At 31.8% G+C, this 20,366-nt stretch overlaps 1 protein-coding gene across 1 annotated transcript in view; it reads right to left on the bottom strand.

The window, feature by feature from the left end:
- Window positions 1-6,334, bottom strand: part of LOC114340916 (cytochrome P450 4C1-like) — a 183,150-nt gene extending 176,816 nt beyond the window's left edge. Inside the window, exon 1 of the mRNA XM_050645620.1 lies at window positions 6,185-6,334. The gene's annotated coding sequence lies outside the window, so the exon portion shown is untranslated. The remainder of the gene's footprint in view (window positions 1-6,184) is intronic.
- Between the last annotated feature and the right edge of the window lie 14,032 nt (window positions 6,335-20,366).

Genomic DNA, 20,366 nt, shown 5'->3' with positions numbered 1-20,366 from the left:
TGTAACCATAAATTTTGGTTTGGGAGGAAGTCTGTCATATTTATTTTCTTGACATATATCGCAGAAGTTTATGATATCTTCTATGTCTTTCTTCATATTAGGCCAGTAATATTTTCTTCTTATTTGGCTTTCTGTTTCAGCTATTCCTCTATGGTTCGTTTTACCTTCATGATAGTTTTTTATAATTTCCTTTTGTTGTTCTTCTAGGTTAACATCTTCCAATAAAAGATTACATTTTACTAAGTCATATGCGTTGTTTTTAAAAGTTTTTCTGATAATTTCGCAAATTTCTGCAAAAATTTCTTCTTCTGCTTCAAATAAAATTGCATACTTCTTTTTCGGGTTAAGGTGTTCCTTAAAAATTTTTATGGTATCAGCTTTTAGCTGATCTTTCGATAGCTGGATATGGTAACGTCTTTTATTCGGAAAGGTTTGTATAATTGCTGGAGGTCGTGGATTGTAGTTGACGATTTTGACTATAATTTGGTTATTGTAGAAGTTAAGTGGTTTTTCCGAAATAGGTATACCAAGAATTGGGTTTTCTACTGCTGTATGTATTGTTTCATTTCCGTCTTCATCCATGTTTTGATCTTCGTTTTCAACAGTGTCTTCTTGGATGTTTTGATCTTCGTTTTCAACAGTGTCTTCTGGGATGTTTTTTTGGATTAATTCTGTTGCTTTTTCTTCTACAATCTCGTCGATTATTCGATCTGCATCTGGATTATTAGTCGTTGACCATCCATCGTCTTCCATGTCTACTAAGTCGTCAAAGACTTCCTTAATTTGTGAATCGATGTCCTTAGTTTCCTTTGTGTGAATTTCGATTCGAGACAGTGCGTCGGCATTGGTATTAGCTTTTCCTTTTTTGTAAATTACCTCGTAGTCAAATTCTTCTAATTTTAATCTCCAACGTACTAGTTTGGAATTGGGTTCCTTTAGGGAAAATAGATATTGCAAGGGACGGTGGTCTGAAAGTATTTTAAATTTCCTTCCAAATAGGTAGGGTCGGAAATACTTAGTTGCCCACACCATTGCTAGCATTTCCTTTTCTATTGTTGAGTATTTGGTCTCAGTTTCATTTAGTGTCCTGGAAGCGAAGGCAATTGGTTTATCACTGCCAACTGGTCCTTGGGAAAGTACTGCTCCGATAGCAAAATTGCTGGCATCTGTTGTGAGGTTAAACGGTTTGGAAAAATCTGGATATTGCAATAAAGGCTCATTCATTAATAATTTCCTGCATGTTTCAAAGCATTCTACGAATTCGGGTGTATGTTCGATCTTTGCGTCCTTTTTCAAGCATCTTGTTAGAGGTTTTGTGATTTTTGCGAAGTCTCGAATAAACTTTCTGTAATATCCCAAGAGTCCAAGGAATCCTCTAATTTCTTTTGCTGTTTTCGGTATTGGATATTTTTCTATTGCTTCAATTTTCGCTGGATTCGGTTTTATTCCTTGTTGTGTGACTACGTGTCCCAGAAAATTAACTTGCTTTTTTAAAAATTCGCATTTGTCAACTTGGATTTTTAGTCGGGCTTCTCTTAATCGTTGGAATACTTTTGTGAGATTTACTATGTGTTCCTGTAATGATGTTGAGTATACTATTACGTCATCCATATAGACGAGACATATTTCTCCTTGAAGTCCCTTCAATACGTTGTCCATCATACGTTGGAACGTGGACGGAGCGTTCTTAAGTCCAAATGGCATTCTTAAATATTCATAGTGTCCATTTTCCACATTAAATGCTGTTTTGGGAATGTCTTCTTCAGCCATCTCGATTTGATGAAATCCGCTCGCTAAGTCGAGGGTCGTAAAATATTGACATCTTCCCAATTTGTCCAAAATATCGCTAATGTGAGGAATTCTGTATCGGTCGTCAATTGTCTTCTCGTTGACCTTTTTATAATCTACCACTATCCTCCACTTTATTTTACCGGATGAATCTGGTTTCTTTGCCACGACCCAGATGGGCGAGGACCATGGCGATTGGCTTGGTCGAATGATCCCTTGCTCTAACATTGAAGAGATTTGTTTCTTTACTTCTTCTTTGTGCACATACGGATACCGGTATGATTTCGTATATACAGGCTCTTCATCCTTGGTTTTGATGTGGTGTTTAACTTCGTTAGTAAAGCTGAGAGGAGTGTCTGGTTGATGAAATATATCGGAGAATTTTCGGCATAGTTGACGAACTTGATCCTCTTCTTCTTCGTTAAGATGTTCAGTTTTAATTAAGTCGTCGATATCTTGTCTGTAGTCTGGTCCGGAGGTTGTTTCCATGGAATATATATGGAAATCTTGAATGTCTATTTCCTGGCTTTCGAGTGGTTCCATAAGAGAAAGGTGAATGGGTTCTGACGTGAAGTTGGCAATTTCGGTCCAGGCGAGGTGGTTCTCGGCGTTAGTAAGGGCTTCTCTTACTACGACGCCTTGTACTTTTTGAGTTGGAATAATGATGGTTCCTTTTTCTTCTTTGACTGGAATTTTGACTTGGCTAATTGAATTTGGTTCCAAATGGATGGAATAAAATTGTGTTTTGTTTGTTTCATAATATTTGATAGGGATTGTAGAATCTTTTGTAACTAGAAGTGATTTAGGAAAGTTTAATTGGGCTTCGAAAAGTTTTAGATTATCGAGGCCAATAAGACCATCGAAAGTTTTGTGAAACTTGAAGAGATAAAATTTCATTTTGCTGTCAGAATTAAATTCTGAAAATGAAGGAATTTCAGCACAATATTTTTGGGAATAATTTTGAAAAATTGATGTAACGATGAAGGGTTCGTGTTTTATATAATTTGGAAAATATGAAGAAGCTATTTCTGGATTAAGAAATGACTTTGTGGATCCTGTATCGATTAAAAGTCGTAAAGAAGGCTCAGAAATTTCGATGTAAGGTAGCTCCTTCTTGTCGGGAAATGAATGAAGTTCAATTACGTTTCGGCTGCTTCTGGTGGGTCCTCTCGAAAATTTACGTTTTCTTCGTATTCGGTTGGTTGATTTTCGTATGTATCTTGTAGAAAATTGTCGTATTCGGGTTCATAGTAATCATTGTAGTCGGCATTCTCTTCTTGCTCATCTCCGTGGCATTGTATATTATAAAGTTCTTCTACGGTGAATTTTGGTTGTGCTCGGTAATTTGGTGTAAATTTTTGACGGCCTCCGGTTGTGGTTTCTGATATTCCACTCATAGGTGTTGGTCTAGGCTGCTTTGGCAGTCCGGGTTTGGGTGCCCATACATTTGACTGGTTCTGGGTCCTGAATGCTGGAGGGTTTGAATTTTGTCTAAATTGGTTGAAGTTTTGTTGTCGATGGGGTTGTTGAAACTGATTCTGTGGGTAGAATTGCCTGATTGGTTGCTGCCATTGTGGAGGTGCAAAATTCTGCTGTTGATAAAATGGTTTTTGGACAGGTAAAGGCATTTGCTGTCTCTGAGGTCGGCGTTCTTGATAATTTTCGCTTCTTCCTGATGTTGAAGGTTGACTTATTTGATTTTTTTGAAGATATCTAACATTATTTTCTTCCTGTACGTATTGTATCGCCGTCGCTAAACTTCCTGGTCTCATTGCTCTGATAACGGAGCCCATTGGTTCTCGTAGGCCTGCTAAAAATGTTGTAAGAGCTTGTTGACGGAAAAATTCCTGTTTGCTTCTTTTAATGTCGGCATTTACAGTATGTAATTCTAAGTAATTGTTGATACAGCTTAAAAGTCCCATTATTTTTTCGTAAAAATGCATGATAGATTCTGTTGCTCCTTGTCTTAAATTTACTAAGTCTCTTGTAAGCGAATTTTCGTCTCTTTGGTCTCCAAAATTTTGAATTAATGCATTTTTTATTTCGTCAAAAGTTTCGCATCCATATACAGATATAACTTCTTTGGCTCTACCTGTTAATTTACTTATAATACCATGAAGCAAAAATTTATTTTGGATATTAGCTGCATTTAGTCTATCATAATAATGGTTTAGAAGTATTGTAGAAACTTTAATAAATTCATGTAATTCATTTGGGTTTCCGTCGAAATTTGGAAGAATGCATAAATTTTTCACATCAAATTGTGGAACTGCCATATTTAAAAAATGTCAATATATATAGTCAATAGTCAAATACGTATAGTAATTTCAAATATATCAATCTTAAACTGCTTATTATTTATCTATTAATCTCTAGTGTTTATTAATATATAGTATTTATTAAGCTATTCAAATTTTTCTTTAAATAAATTTCTAAATCTGGCTCTAAAGTCAATCTAAGGACTTAGAGGAGATATTTCTAAATTATTTTAGTCTTTCTATTAATTTATTCAAATCTTTGTTTTTATCTTCTTAATCTAGCTCTGATTCAATCTAAGGACTCAGAGGAGTCTGATTTATTAATATCTCTTTCAAAAATTAATCTTCTTAATTCTAAGTAATAATAAAAATCGCTTACAGGATAAAGACGATGCCGATGTGCATTCCTTTGCTCCTGAAGGCTCCTAACTTCTATTTCTAACTGCTAATTCCCTCGGGTGAACTCTGCAATGGTTTCCCTGGGGCTGGTTCTTGGAACAGTGGACAAACACTTAAAAGTGACGAGGATCTGTAAAGACTCTTCCACTTCCGCACTGACTCTGCGCCAATTATGAATGTTCTTTGGAAAAACACTTTTTTAAAAACTAAACTTCACAATTAAAACTTTTATTTCGACACACAAAGATTTTAGTGACAACTCAATAATTTAAAATCAGACTGAAAAATATTGATTTTCACATGGTGTTTTATAATTTTATAATTGCTGATCTTGCTGTCCAATACGTCGCAATTAGGTCCAGAATGTTCAAGCGGTAGACTCGTGTTGACTCCACGTGGTAGAATTTACTGGATGGTAGCGGTCATTGTACTGTAACTTGCCCGACGCGTAGCTGAGGGCTGTAATCATTCAAGGGAGGAAAAGGCACTTTACTGTCATGTTATACATATGGTTTTTCCACCTTCCTCAAATTAATAACAAGTCATTTTTCATTTATACTTAATTTATTTATGTAACTAACCAACAAAATTTATTAAAATTAAAACTAACAGCTAGGTACAATATAACTGACAACTGTCAAATATAAGTCAAATTATTAATGTAAACATTGTTAAATCAAAATAACAATTTACTGTTTTTTACCATTCTGCAAAATACAGGGTGTTTTATAAATAAACGTTAAAATGTATAGATACTTACGTAATAGAAAATAGATATTGTACAGGGCGTTAATAAGTTATATTTCATGAATGAAATACCATGACGTCACTTTTACTTTTCCTCCCTAGGGAGGAAAAATATTTTCTTCCCTAGGGAGGAAAAGTACAACTTTTCCCCCTACAATCAGGTCCGGAGAAGTATATTTTCGGTAGAGGTAGGTGGAAAAATATTTATTTTGTACACAAATAATCCTTTATTTTGACAATATCAAATCATAGCAACCCTCTTGGCAATAGGTAAAATTTAATGGCTAACTAAATTAGTGAACTTTCGTTAATTAACCCGGGAGCAGTCACGCCGTTGGAAGAAAATCTGACATTTTTATCATTTTCTGTGATAACTGGATGAAAAATTTTTCAACATAACTTTCCACTCGTAAGTGCCTTGACGAAGATTGTAGTAATGCGTAAGTATTTTTTTTTATTAAAAAAAAATATTTTAAATTTTTTTTGTGGAGGTACAAATATGGCTTTGGTGAGAATCAATTAGCTTTAAAATTGTTAGAAATAGATATTTTTAACATAAGCAAATAAAACTATTATAAAATAAACATTTGTTTTAAATTCGTATTTAAATTCATATTGTTACATTTAATCTAATCGCGCGACTGCTTACGTGACAGAAATAATCGCGACTGTTCCCTGAGAGTCCCTAATTACATTAATTTGTTTTCTGTGGCTCGATACTTGTTTTGAAATTGACTTGTGGAATCTTATTGTTTTAAGTACCTCTGGTAAACCACAAACTAAACTCATTTTTTGAGTTTCGTTTTCCAAGTTGTAAGCCATTTTTATTCAATTTTTTAACTCAAATACGATTAAAAGTTTATTTTATCTTATTTACATTTTAATGCTGTTAATTTCCAAAGAATTACTTTATAATTTTTCAAAATTAAGAAACAAAAGCTTAATATTATTAAGTAATGTGTTCATGGTTTAAAAATAATTTTAGTACATACCTGATGTTTGATTAATAATAACAATGTTATAAGTTATACACAAAAATTGTATAAATATTTTTAATTTTTTGTGTGATGGTTGAAATAATATCTTAAATAAAATTGTATCGCCTCTGAGACATTGGAACACATTTGATAACTTTAATGTCTTTTTAGGTATGAAAGTAGTTCAAATATTTTGACCTTAACTATCTAATCTCTAGGAAGCAGCAATTGTCTCTGGTTAAAATATGTTAGCAAAAGTAAATATTTTTTTATTTTTCAGATATCTGGAATAACCAATAATAATATTTATTTTAAGATAGAATAGCTCATTAAAAACAATGGAAAGTAGAACCAAATTAATAGTTACTTTATGATTAATATATGTTTTTAAATTAAATTACACCGATTTCTTTAAAAGATTGTCCCAAGACTAGAGGCAGGATCTCTCTCTCTCTCTCTCTCTCTCTCTCTCTCTCTCTCTCTCTCTCTCTGTCTCTGTCTCTGTCTCTGTCTCTGTCTCTGTCTCTGTCTCTCTCTCTCTCTCTCTCTCTCTCTCTCTCTCTCTCTCTCTCTCTCTCTCTCTCTCTCTCTCCACGATAAGCTTCTTCTTCTTCTTCTTCTTCTTGTAATAGGACTATGTCCTGTTTCTTCTGTTACAGTCTTTGCTGCGATCCGGAGCTCCAACTCTCGTACCATCGTTTTTTGGGTCTTCCTATGGGTCGCTTGGTGTTGGGCTTCTGTGTTTTCGCCCAATGCGCCATACGTTCAGGGTCCATCCGATCTACGTGGTCCCTCCACATGCGTCGTCGCGCTCTTGTCCATCTCACTACGTCCTGAACGCCTAGCTCTCTCAATGTGTCTTCGTTTCGTACTCTATCTCTGAGTGTGATACCTCTTATGGATCTTAGGGTTTTCATCTCTGTTGTTCTCATTATCTGTTTGGTCTTTGTTGTCTCGGCCCTTGTCTCAGCTGCGTATGTCAGTACGGGTCTAACACATGTCTTATAAATGCGGACTTTGCTTTTGCTTTCGGTGCTCATATATTTATTCCGCCAGATTATATCCCTCAGGAAACCAGATATTCTCGCTGCTTTCATTGCCTGCTGTTTTGATTACACGATAAGCTGGAGATGGATATTAGTGATTCCCAGTTTGGAATTTGGAATGGAGTGGGCACAAGAGAGGCACTATTTTCTTTTAATGGGCTGACTCAAAGATGCTTGGATGTTAACCGAGATCGGATGGTAAACGACACAGTAGACAAAGAACAGTCATAATAGCCGACAACTTGGAAGACTTAGAAATAGTAATAACAAAATAATCAGATATAGTGGAGAATGCCCACTCTCTTAACATCAAAAAACCAAATTTATGAAAATTAGCAAGAACAACGATACAAACTCAATATTAACGCTAGGCAGCCAGCAGATTAAGAGATTAAAAAATTTACGTACTTGGGAACGGCAATCAGAGAAAATAACGATTATACTGCAGAAATAAAAGTGAGAATTGACAAGCACGTACCAACTTCGTAAAAATGAAAAGATTTTATGCAGCAAATATTTGAGATTGGAAGACTAAGAATAATTAAATGTTATGTACACAGTGTGATTTACTATGAAGCAGAAGCATGGACATTAAATCGAAATGCAAACGCATTTGAAATGTGGACATTTAGAAAAGTGTTAAGGATTTCATGGGTAGACAGATTCACGAATATAGAAGTGTTAAGGAGAATAGGCAGAGAGAGGGAAATTGAAAACTCAATAAAAGAAAGGAAATTGCAATACCTCGGACATGTGATGAGAGGCGAAATATCAACCTCTTGATACTCATAATTCAAGAAAAAATAGAGGGTACGACAAGCGTAGGAAGATGACGCGTTTCATGGTTGAAGAACCTGAGCGAATGGTTTGGTTGCAGCTCAAGGCAACCTTCGTCGCGGAGATGGCACTTAAAGAAGAACTTGTTGAGGATATTCCTTGCAACCTTCGATCTACTACCTTTTCTTGGATAATAAGTCTTTCCATGTGTTTCTGTCTGCTCTCATACAATGTCCAAAGTATTTTAATTGTTGCAGGTGGACTTTTCAGGAAAGACGTTTGCTGACCTTTAGCCCATTTAAAATTAAATTATTTGTCCTTTGGTCGGACTAAGGAATTCCTAACATTTTTGTACATTTTAGTTGCATCTATCTGTCTTTTTTCCGCTTACCTTAGGGTCCAAGATTCATATCGGTTTATCAGTATTGGGAATATTAAGTAGTTGTATTCAGGATATTTGGAGCAAGATCGAATCTCCAGGATCCAACCAAGTATCTTCCAATTACTTGTCTTCCAAGTTTGTAAAAAAATTGGTTACATCTTGTACAGCCCAGCATATCTACCAATACTGTGCTCTAAACAATATGATAGAGGCTCAACCGGATGCGCTACGGGATTCATAAGCTGCAAATAACTTATCGATTCAGCCATTTGTAAGCAGGCATTTACAAAAAAAGACCTGTTTGACTCAGAGCAACAAGGCGTTTAGATGTTTTAAAAATCTGTAAATTCGAGGATAATATAGTAACTTTTTAAAGAATATAATGATATATTTGAAGACAACAGTTACTTTCAAATACCTGATGAAAACAATATCAAAACTGAAATTACCGCAATCAAGGGCCAAGGGCATGGGCCTATTTTTATGGGACCCATTGATTCCACTATGGTTATGTTTAGTAACGAAGGCACTATCACAATCACAGCTACTGCACGCTTCTGATACAGGTTTTGGCATCAGGAATACCAATATCATAATGGAGAAGCGTAATCATGTTTTATAAGGATAATTTTTAATTAATGGCTTCCAACTAGATAATATGTTACAAATTTTAAATACTTTATCTAATAATATTAGTGGAGATGGACGAGTAGCCTTGGATAGGTAGTACCTTTGTATCGTTCTGACTGAACATCGATCCTTAAAAACCTACAGGGCTAGATGAAACAATTATAGCTCTTTCAAATTGAACATCTGTCTCTCTCTCTCTCGTCAAGACCATAATTCGTAATAAAGATCTCTACCCTACCCTATCAGATATCCCCGTTAATGCTGAAGATTGCGAATCTAGATCAGTAGATCGATATATATCTGGTAATGATAAACAAAATGGTCTGATAAAGTAGATCAACTATGATGTATTAAATTTACATCAATAGCGGCGGAATACTTATTAGCAGTTATCGATACGAAGATATAGTTAAAGAATAGTAAGGATATCTCAAGAAGAATGACTGAAAAATACAATCGCACATGTGTTCCCAAGTCCTCAGCAGACCCGAGATGGCCAGGAAATGCTAAGAATCTCCGCGAATATCGCTAGGACCCATTCTAAAGTGAAAAAAACGGGAGTAGTTCCACTAATATCAAACACGATAAAATGGGGGAAATAGACCAGAACGTTGTGAACTGTGAAAGTGGAAAAACATAGAATATGGAACATTTCTGGATATTCTATGAATTACATGTCCGGACACGATAAAATAAAGTACAAGTCTTAATATAGCTCAAGAGAAAACAAAAAATAAAGGTAATCATGGGAGATCTCATTGCAAAAGTGAAAGAAAGTACAGTGCAAAGTAATCAATGGTGAAAATTTATTGGGACTACTGAATAAAAGAGTATAGTCGGCGAGGGACTCGGTTGCAAAATTTATAACGAATATAACAAAATTCAGTTTGGCAACATTGTGTGAATTTTAATATTTACATATCCCTTCTAAGATTTTTTTTTTAACTAAGTTAATGGAACTGGCGTAGCCAAAAGGCCAGTCATGTTTTCTTATAGTTTTTTCAACCATTGCTTACTTATACTTACATTTATATACGTGGTACATTGAGTAACAAAATTTGTATACAATACAATATTGGTATGTTAGTAAATGCCTAATAATTTTGTTTGTTTATTTTTATTATTATTTTTTTATGTATTTTTTTTTGTTTTTTTTGGTTTTTTTTTTTAATTTTTTTATTTCTCTTCGTTTTATTAGGATTTATGTATTTTTTTTATTGTTTTGTTTTTTTATATTATTATTATTATTTTTTTATTTTTTTGTACATATTTTATTTTGTTGTTTGTCTTTTTTATTTATTTTTTTAATTATTTTTTCGGTTTAGGCTTACAATGAAAAAATTTTTTTTGTCTGTCGCAATACTGCTTACAATGTAATGTTAGTAGATTTTACATACTGATATATAATATTATAAATACTATTATCCTCTAATGTCAATAGATTTGAAACATTTATTGGAAATTTCATATTATAAGATATTAAATTTTGATAAAGCTTGTCAATTTCTAATTTTTTTAAATGACATTCTAAAATAATATGTTGTAAATCGGCAATTTCATCACAAAGACATTTATTATTATCTAACAAACCTATTTTACATTTATACACGGGAAATAAGGCATGATTACAGCGCATTCGACTTATAATCCGAATAATTGAACGATTACATATATTCTCAAACCATGGTTTGTCCCTTATTTTTGGTTGTATATTCTTAAAAAACTGTCCCTTCTCTCCTAATTCATATTTTAGCTGCCAATTTTCCTTTAGTTCCTTTCGAAAAATCGGAATAAAGTCAGACTCTGGTATTTTTGATCCGAGTATTCTTCCATTTTTCGCACCATTTTTTGCTAAAGAATCCACTTCTTCATTTTCTTCTATACCTGAATGGGCTTTGATCCATGAAATATAAATTTGTTTTCCCATACTTAATACATTGTGATACAATTCCAAAATATCAAGAAGTATATAATTTAAATTAGGATTTAAACAAAGGTTTTTAAGTTTTTCTACAGAACTTTTAGAGTCTGTGAATATAACAAATTTATCATATTCTTGTTCTAAACACATACTAATTGCTAGTTTTATGGCAATAAGCTCTGCACTGAAAATTGACAACATTTCTGGTAGTTTGAATATTAACTTAATATTTTAAGAAGGGTAATAAACGGCACAACCAACTCCATGTTCCGATTTCGATCCATCAGTATAAATTTTTCCATACTCCTTCCACTTAACTGTACATTCCCGATAATGTTCTTTTTGTATAATATCACTGTTTTGACACAAGTATCTAACATTAATATGAGTCTTTACTGGATATAGAAACATTTCATAGGTATAATTCCATAAAGGGATACCATTGGATTGATAAAGTTGTTCATATCTGTGTACATTGGTAATAAAACTTTCAACTAATAACGGTGTTTTTTTCTTCTCCCAATATTTAGATGTCAAAACCATACTGGCTAAACTGGATATTTTAGCCAACACCTTAGATTTCTGAGAACTTAATTTTAATACGAATTTGTCAGACAAAAATCTTCTACGCAGGTTCAGTGGTGGTTCACATGTTTCAGCTTCCATGACGTCTATAGGCGTACTTCCCAAGTATCCAATACTGAGTCGAAGACATTTGTTTTTTATTTGATCTATTTTTTTAAGATTTGATTCCGCTGCTGAATGGTAAAATAAAGAACCATAATCTAAAATAGATCTGACAAGTGTTTTATAAAACAGTAACATTATTTTTGGATCCCCTCCCCAGGAGGAATGACTGAAAGTTTTTAATAAATTTACACTATTTTCTGTTCTTTTGATTACATAATTTATGTGTTCTTTCCAATTTAATTTACAATCTAAAATTACTCCTAAAAATTTAGTAGAAGATTTGTAAGGAAATACATATTTTGATAACTTTATTTGAGAAGGACAACGAAATCTTTTTCTTGTAAAAGTAACTAATACTGATTTTTCTTCGGAAATTGATAAGCCATTATTGAAAGTCCAATTGTCTAAATTTTTTACTGCATAATTAAGTTGCTTATGGCCTATCTCAATGGATTTGTGACGAGTGTAAATAACAATATCATCGGCATATTGCAAAATAGATACATTTTGTGGGATGTCAACAATTAAATCACTTGAGTAAATTAAATATAATATAGGACTTAATATACCACCTTGTGGCAGCCCCATAGATGTTTGTCTGCATTCAGAGAATGAGTTATTTTCTCTGAAAAATAGATTTCTGTTGTTGTATAGAATATATACGTGTTTAGCTAGACTTTGAGGAATTCCCATTTGACACATTTTTAAATATAATATATCTAATTTTACGTTGTCATATGCCCCTTTTATGTCTAAAAATAAAGCTGATGTTGACTGGTCATTGGAAAGTGATAGTTGAATATCTGTAACAATATTGGCCAGGTTTTCATATGCCGATTTTTTTTTTCGAAACCCAAATTGAGAACTACGAATAAGGTTATTAGATTCTAAAAAAAATTCTAGTCGTGATTTTATCATTCTTTCATATGTTTTTAAAACACATGATGATAAAGAAATGGCCCTATATGACGATGCTTGATTTTTTGGTTTTCCTGGCTTAAGTATGGGAACTAAAATATAGTTTTTCCATTGTGAAGGTATGTCGATTTTATTTAACCAAATATCGTTTAGTAGATTTAGAAGCAAAATTTTTCCTGGTTTAGAAAGATTAAACAACATAGAATAATGCATATTATCAAAACCTGGGGCTGTATTGGCAGACTTTTTAAATGCCGTATCTAATTCTTGTTTTGAAAACTGATTGGTGAGATAATTGACACTACTATGGTGTTCTGTCACCCCTGGACAGTCAAGAAAGATTGGATCCGGTGATACATATGGAGGAGTTAAAATGTTATGAAATTCCGCTCGCCATTATTCTTGATCTGATTGAGTTTGATTAGAGATTTTGCGATTTTTATAGTTATTTACCTTTTTCCATATAGTCTTAAGGGGTACTGATCTATTGAGAGATTTACAATAATTTATCCAGCTATCTTTTTTAGTTTGCTTAAAAGTTTTTTTTGCTATAGCATCAGTTCTTTTATATTCTAACAAATTATCTAATGTGGGATTATTCATATATTTATGAAAACTATTTTTTCGTTTCTGTACTAAATACTGGCATTTTTCATTCCACCATTGTTTATTTTTATTTCAACATTGATTGGATTTAAATTTAGGTATAGAAAGGTTTGCTGTGGTTTCTACAATTTGTATAAAAGAATTGTAATCACCAACTTCTGTTTTACTAAACTGTTCATGGGACTCCATATAATATAGATCCCAGTTAGCCTTTTTAATATTCCATTTTCTACAAGATAATGATTTATTAATTTTGGGAGACATATATATTTGTGTAATGCATGGAATATGATCAGACCCGTAAAGATCCTTTAATGTTTGCCAATGTAGTAAATGTTTTATACAAGGAGAACAAATTGTCAAATCGATAGCTGACTGAGTTTGTAAATAATTTCCTATAAATGTAGCTGTTCCATCGTTTAGATAGACAAGATTATTTCGATCTAGGGCTTTCATAAGTGTTATGCCGTAGCAGTCTGTGTTTGGCCCACCCCAAGCAATATTATGCGAATTAAAATCTCCTGTAAAGATTACAGGTGGCTTAAAAGAACTGAAGAATTTATCCCAAATATGCAAAGAAATTTTAGTTTTTGGTGGAACGTATAGCGATACAATAGTAATATTTTTTTTATCATTACATTTTACAATAATGGATGTTTGATTACAATTAGGTAGGAGAACAGAGATCGGTAGTTCCGTATACAAAAGTTTCGACTTAATAAGGATGGCCGTTCCACCACCACTGCGGTCTAAACGGTCATCCCTCACAATGTTGTAGCCTGGAAGATTAAAATATTTATTGGATGTAAATCTAGTTTCTGACAAGCAAGCTATATCAATGTTTTTCTCAGTTAACAAATATTGTAAGTTTTCTTAATTTGAATTTGCCGATTTAAGATTCCATTGACAAAGAATTACCTGATCCATGTTCAAAAAGGTTATTTAAACTAGCTTTAATAATATTTGTAATTTCGTTTTCCTGTATATCGAATTTATTTTTGCTCTTTATTATATTTATGGTTGATAAAACTATCTGAAAAATTAAGTTTGAAATTTCATTACCTTCGTTTTCTGAATTATTTTCTTTTTGGATATTGGAAAGATATTGCTCCGTGCTCAAAATTCCTCCTTTTTTAAACGGAAGGTTAACTGAACTAACAATGGACTGGTACTCTGACAATGTAGGATCGGGAGATAAAGGATACGATCTTTTACTTTTTTTTGGAAAGCTGTTTAATTGTGCTTGAGAATATGAATGTGGATTTGATCGTTGAGAAATGGGTCGCGTATTGGACTGGTACGATATTGGTGGAAATGACTTGGACGATGTAGACGGTACATGAACATTAACTGAATTTAATAATGAATTTTGTTCTAGATTAGAATTAACTATTTTATTATCAATTATGGTTGTAGTTAAATGCTTAGATACTATATCAGCGTAACTTTTTTTAGGAACACTACTATTGGCATCCTTGAAGGAACAATTTGACTGTGACATAATTTGTTTAATTTTTTCTTGTCTATTGTACTCTGGGCATCTACTAAAATCGTTTGTAAAATGGTTTCCATTGCAAGAAAAACACTTTACTGTAACTTCTTCTGATGAGCAGGTTACTGTGTCATGATTCTGAGAGCATTTCAAGCATCTTATTTTAGAACGACATTGCTTACCAATATGTCCGTAACGATAACAATTATTACACATTACAACCCTTTGTTTATAAACTTCTACTTCGTAAAGAACCTCATTTATTTCTACATACTTAGGTAGAGTTTGATTTTTGAAAGAAACCAAAATGGTACTTGTGGGTATTAATTCTATTTCGTTATTTGAATTTTTTATTTTTCGATTCATTCTTTTAACAAATTCAACTTCAAATTTACGATGAAAATCATAGGCCCTAATTTTATTTTTCAAATAATCAACTGGTAAATCTTTATCAATGTGTCTATTAATTCCCAAACGAAATATTAAAAATTTAGGAATGTATGCAGACAAATTTTTATTTTTTAAAATGTGTGATTTTATTAATATATTAGCACTTAAATAATCTTTCAACAATACCCGAATACGATTTTTCCCTATAGACTGTATTTGTTTTATTTTATTATCTAATTGCGGATATGATGTTAATATTATTTCTCCAATTTTTATTGCATTTAACTGCCCTGTATAATTATCCGTATTGTTTTCAATATAAATTTGAAAAGGAGCCGTGTCCGTAGACTGATAAAAGAATGTTGTTTTATCTTTTTTATCGTTATCATTAGAAACCGATAAACTCGGTGTTGGATTTAAACTAGAATCTACAAACTTTTCTTTCGATACAAACTGATTTCTATTGTTTTGTTCATTTGCATGTTTATTTATTAAAGGAGAATGTATAACTAAATTTAAATTATTTGAACCACTTATCTTATTTGCAGGATCTATATTTTCTCCAGGATCTGGATGAGGAGGGGGTTTCCCCTCAATATCCACCTCCATATAAATGCACTAGGAACTCACAATATCCTTATAACTCTAACTATATTTATTAAATAATAATTAATATTACTACTACACTATTAATAATTGTTCTATACTTTAACGATGTTCTCACCTACGCTGTTGAAGTACGATTTGTATCCCTTCTAAAATAAACAGAACTGTAATAATTTTGAATCTGATTCCGCTAATTAGCTTGTTTTTTTGTCATTATTTTTGGGATGTCCAAGGCGGGTAAATTCTGACCCCAATGTATATTTTATGTAATAAATTTAGAAATATTTTCAATTTTAAGCTCATTATTTTTCTATTTGACTTTAATATTATCATTATACATACCCTCATATTTTGTAATAAAAAAAATTCCCTATATTTTACGAAAAAAAATTTTTCTGAATTTTCGGTCAAAGACGAACTCCCTTGGCCTTCCATGTTCCAATTTTATATTAAGTAAATACCGTCTATTATGTGAAATTGTTTTTAAGAAACAATCGAATATTGAAACAAAATTGTTTTTTAAACTTTTGGCGACGTACCTAAATTAGTGTATATTTTCAAATTTTACTTTTATGTTCAGAATGATAATTCCTGTTTTTGTTCACTTGTAATGAAAATAATATGTTTTACTAATGTTTATTTATCATTTTTATTGATACAACACTAACATTAAAATTGCCATTACATTATTTTATTTCCTAAAACAACTTAATTTTTTTGTCAATTGTCATTTTTGACTTGGGGTCTTTTTTACCCCCGTCGGTCATCCGTGTAACAAAAAAAGGTTGGTCATCGGAAGGTTAAAGTAGAAAAACATTAAATTTCTCCTGCATAATCATTATCGTCCAGTTATCGTCTTATTCTTTAAACTGTACTACTATCCGTCGACTAATTTAGAATTATTAATGGGATGTTAAAACATTCGACTATACTATACTATTCCATATTCCGAATTTCCACTTTCCGAATTCCGAACTATTCTGGACTATTTTTAAATTCCATTTCTTTTAATAACAGAACATACACGTAGAAATCGCGATAAGACAATCAAGAAAATTGCATCAGAAATCTGAGAGACTAAAAACTGATTAATAAAAAATGCCGAAATAGCAAGTGTAAAAACCTGCCACAGTACATATCGGCTGTCCCAAGTAGAAACACTGTAAGTGCCAATTCGAAAAATGTTCACCAGAGTAGAAAACGTAAAGAACTCAACTTTTCAAATTTCCATTTTGTTTGAAATAAAAGTGAACACACATTAATTTAGTAAAAAATGCTCCTGTTTATCAGTAAAAATTTTTATGTCTTAATTTTATTTCCTGACTAGGTTTTGAACACATACAGTGTTTTTATTTGGGAAACCTGAAAATATAGTATAAAATTTCCCACTTTTTAAAAACATTAAGTAACCCAAATGATACTTTATTCAAGTTCCTTTAACAAATATATAACAAATTGCAACAATTTAACGGTCAGTGTCTGGGTCATATAATTGCGGTCATCCAGGGTTATGGACAAGCTTGTCCACTAGTGTCTCTGAGACTGACCAATTACGCCAAAACGATCATCCGTTTTCAGGCATCAAAGAAATAAAATTTCTCATTAAAATTTCATCAATTTTATTCAATATATTTTTTCGAACTGTGGATAGATGGCGCTAAAATTGGGAAAAACGATTTATCCTGATACCATGGGTAAATTATAGAAACGGTCTAATATCTCACGAAATACACTTCTAAATGAGAAACTAAAAACATATTTTTAACCTATTTCGAAAACCTTTCGAATAACACCAAACGTGACCCTCCAACCCACCCCTTGGGGGTGGGGTGGGGGGTAACTTTAAAATCTTAAGTAGCAACCCCCACTTTTTATTACAGATTCGGATCCGTTGTATACACTGTTGGTCGGTACAGATACAATAATACAACTTTTATTTGAAACTTTTTTTTGTATTCCGGAAATTAAGGAAAATAAGTGGGGGTCAAAATATAATGAGAAACCCTGTACATGTTATATGTTATTTTAAATTATAAATAATAATAATAAATAGATGTATAAATAATACTAAAATATAAAAATATACTAACTCGATATGTTATTGACATACTAATCGTGGTATTTTCTTTCTACTGACTTCCTCTTTTAGTATGGGTAACCACAACCACATCCTACTGCACTCTACCGAGGAATTTGCGACACAATTGGTTTCATTTAGCATAACTAGAACCGCTTCTTTGATATCTCTTTTTACTATCTGTTTCTTTCAGGCCTATACTTGAATCCCTCCACTGAACTCTATGTTCATTATCCCATGCGTGTTGACATATTTGAGATCTATCAAATTCTCCATTTTTAATATAAGACTGATGTTCTCTTATTCTAACGTTTAATGGTCTTGATATATATATATATATATATATATATATATATATATATATATATATATATATATATATATATATATATATATATATATATATATATATATACAGGGTGGTTCATCTTATTCGCCTCGGTCTCTGTACGGAAAACCACTTGATATTTTAAAAAATTTTCTTCACAGAAATATACATGGCCTTTAATACTACAACCTAAAAATAATGTGAATTATACAGGGTGTTCCAAAAAAGAGTGGTATATCAAAGTTATATTTTTTCTTATGGAATGCCCTATATCTGATGACATTATTGAATTGACCTTAAAAAATAAGCTATACTTTCATAAGCGTTCCCTATATCTAAATACAGGGTGTTTTGATTTATTTCGATTTTTATAAAAATGAAAGGTTTTAGAAAAAAATAAATATCTACGAATCTAAGAAGCAGTAACAAATTCTTTCTTGGATCTTAATAATAGACTATTTAGCATACATAAACAGATGCTTATTGCAACAAAATTTCTTACAGGGTGGTCAAAATATGAGATTGTTCTATTAACAAATTCAAGCAGTAATAACTTACTTATTTTAAACGGAACACCCTGTATCTTACTAGTCTATCGCGTAGAAAATTTACTTAGCTTTCAATTTGTATTAGGGTTTCCTATACCTATCTTTTTACAGGGTGGTCAAAATATTAGATTGTTCTATTAACAAATTCAAGCTGTAATAACTTACTTATTTTAAATGGAACACCCTGTATCTTACTAGTCTATCGAGTAGAAAATTTACGTAGCTTTCAATTCTTATTAGGGTTTCCTATACCTATCTAGCTTCATTATTTAAATATTTAAAGATTTCCTAATTTGTAAGCTTTAAAAATTAGAATTAAGTACCTATGTCGTGGCTATGTACAACACATCACCAACACCGGCAATATACTTAAATATCTTAGTCAAGATAGTTTCATTATTAAAATTCACATTTTTATCATTTAATCACACAGAGTGTTCTTATTTTAAATGACATACTCGATATTCTATTCTTTATAATGGAAGATATTTAAAATCTCTTCAATTCCATGTTAATATTCTCAATACACATGTTATTCTGTAAATATAAATTCCCATGTTATTCTGTAAATACCCATTTTTACATATTTTTGTACAATAGGCTCGTTTTCGTTAAAGTAGCCATTGCATTTAATTGTTTGTAATTGCGATTTAAAGATTCAAACAAAAAGTGGCGTTCTTAAATTTACTTAATAACCGTTGGGTTAAGATATGGAAAATACTTATACGGAATGAAATATAATTTAAATATCTTCCAGAATACGGCATCTAATATAGGGTATGCAGTTTAAAATAAACATATTATTCGATTTCACATGTAGGCCAAAATCAACTAAAATAATACAAATAATAAATACAACACTCTGTGTGATTACATGATAACAATGGAAATTTTATTATTAATGACAGTATCTTGTCTAAGTATATTGCCGGTGTTGGTGATGTGTTGTACATAAAATAAACACGACATAGGTACTTATGTAATTCTAATTTTTAAAGCTTACAAATTAGGAAATCTTTAAATATTTAAAAAATGAAGGGGGATAGGTATAGGAAACCCTAATAAGAATTGAAAGCTAAGTAAACTTTCTACTCGATAGACTAGTAAGCTACAGGGTGTTCCATTTAAAATAAGTAAGTTATTACAGCTTGAATTTGTTAATAGAACAATCTAATATTTTGACCACCCTGTAAAAAGATAGGTATAGGAAACCCTAATACAAATTGAAAGCTAAGCAAATTTTCTACGCGATAGACTAGTAAGATACAGGGTGTTCCATTTAAAATAAGTAAGTTATTACAGCTTGAATTTGTTAATAGAACAATCTCATATTTTGACCACCCTGTAAGAAATTTTGTTGCAATAAGCATCTGTTTAAGTATGCTAAATAGTCTATTATTAAGATCCAAGAAAGAATTTGTTACTGGTTCTTAGATTCGTAGATATTTATTTTTTTCTAAAACCTTACATTTTTATAAAAATCGAAATAAATCAAAACACCCTGTATTTAGGTATAGGGAACCCTTATGAAAGTATAGCTTATTTTTTAAGGTCAATTCAATAATGTCATCAGATACAGGGCATTCCATAAGAAAAAATATAACTTTGATATACCACTCTTTTTTGGAACACCCTGTATAATTCACATTATTTTTAGGTTGTAGTATTAAAGGCCCTGTATATTTCTGTGAAGAAATTTTTCTAAAATATCAAGTGGTTTTCCGTACAGAGACCGAGGCGAATAAGATGAACCACCCTGTATATATATATATATATATATATATAT

Source organism: Diabrotica virgifera, chromosome 1 (genome assembly GCF_917563875.1).
Source record: "Diabrotica virgifera virgifera chromosome 1, PGI_DIABVI_V3a".
Taxonomy (NCBI): domain Eukaryota; kingdom Metazoa; phylum Arthropoda; class Insecta; order Coleoptera; family Chrysomelidae; genus Diabrotica; species Diabrotica virgifera.
This window is presented reverse-complemented; position numbering and strand designations above follow the sequence as displayed.